The 1,257-nt window shown below is 39.7% G+C and overlaps 1 pseudogene; it reads left to right on the forward strand.

Annotated features, from left to right (window-relative positions):
• The first annotated feature begins 936 nt into the window (after positions 1–936).
• LOC139846194 (small nucleolar RNA R71) lies at positions 937–1,050 on the forward strand (annotated as a pseudogene).
• The last annotated feature ends 207 nt before the right edge of the window (positions 1,051–1,257 follow it).

Consider the following 1,257-nt stretch of genomic DNA (forward strand, 5'->3'; position numbering starts at 1 on the left):
TCATACTTCTTTCCGTTTCTCAAGGTACCTACCATATTAACGCTATGCCCTTTTCCTTGATCCTTATGATTTGGATTTAGAACCGTGTAGCTTGGAATTGTACCTAGTTCCCTATTTCCCTTACTTTCCACTACATTACCGATCTCCTTAGCCAATGCACCAATCGACTTGTTTTGCACTTCTATCATTTTTTGCATTTCGGAGATGAACGCATCCATCTTAGCATCCGAGCTAGATGGTTGATTGGTTGAAGTACTGTTTTGATTTTGGTTTGGGTTTTGGCTTTGGTTTTGGTAATTGTTTTGGTTTTGGTTTCGGTTGTTGGGATAAGGATTTTGATAGTTTCTTTGGTAGTTGCCTTGATTCTGAAAGTTACCCTGGTTTTGAAAGTTGTTTTGTGGTCTAAGTTGGTTCCCTTGGTTAGCATTCAGGGCGTTGTTATTGCTCCAACTGAAATTAGGATGATTTCTCTAACCCGGATTATACGTGTTGGAGTATGGATCATATCTCCGTCCCTGAACCTCGTTAACTTGTTCTTCCACTATGTGCTGATTTACCAGTGGAATCCCATTTCTACATCCATATGCAAAGTGAGAAGGATCTCCACAAATCTCACATACTTCTTGAACCTGCGAAACATTACAAGCAAGACCCTGGTTTGGGTTGTTAAATATAAGCATTTTCAAATCATCAAATTCCTGTTCTAAGTTCCTAGATGAACCACCCGAATTGGAAACATGATTCACTCGGGAGGTACTAGGTTGTTTACGATCAACCGAAGCTTGGGTTTTTGAACCCTTGCTTAACTGTTCGAAGAACGTCCATTCATCATCACTAGACCGAGTTAAGAATGCCCCACCACTAGCCGCCAAAAGAAATTGCCTGTTTTGGGAATCTAAACTATCATAGAAAACTTTAACTAATTCCTACTTGGGTATCTCATGGTGTGGGCATGCCCTAAGTAACTCCTTCAGACGTTCATACGCTTCATGAAATAATTCACCCGGTAATTGTTTAAAAGATTTTATTTGCGTACGCATGTCTGAAGTTTTACTTATGGGGTAAAATTCTTCTAAAAATCGTTTTTTCATTTCCGCCCAAGTATTAATACTCCGGGCGGGCAAGGAGAGAAACCATGTTTTCGCCTTATCCTTAAGTGAATAGGGAAATAATCGAAGATGTACCTCCTCATCAGTGAAACCGTTTACCTGATTAGTAGCACATATCCCATTAAATTCAGTGATGTGTTCATATGGT

The sequence above is a fragment of the Rutidosis leptorrhynchoides genome, chromosome 4, assembly GCF_046630445.1.
Source record: "Rutidosis leptorrhynchoides isolate AG116_Rl617_1_P2 chromosome 4, CSIRO_AGI_Rlap_v1, whole genome shotgun sequence".
NCBI lineage: Eukaryota > Viridiplantae > Streptophyta > Magnoliopsida > Asterales > Asteraceae > Rutidosis > Rutidosis leptorrhynchoides.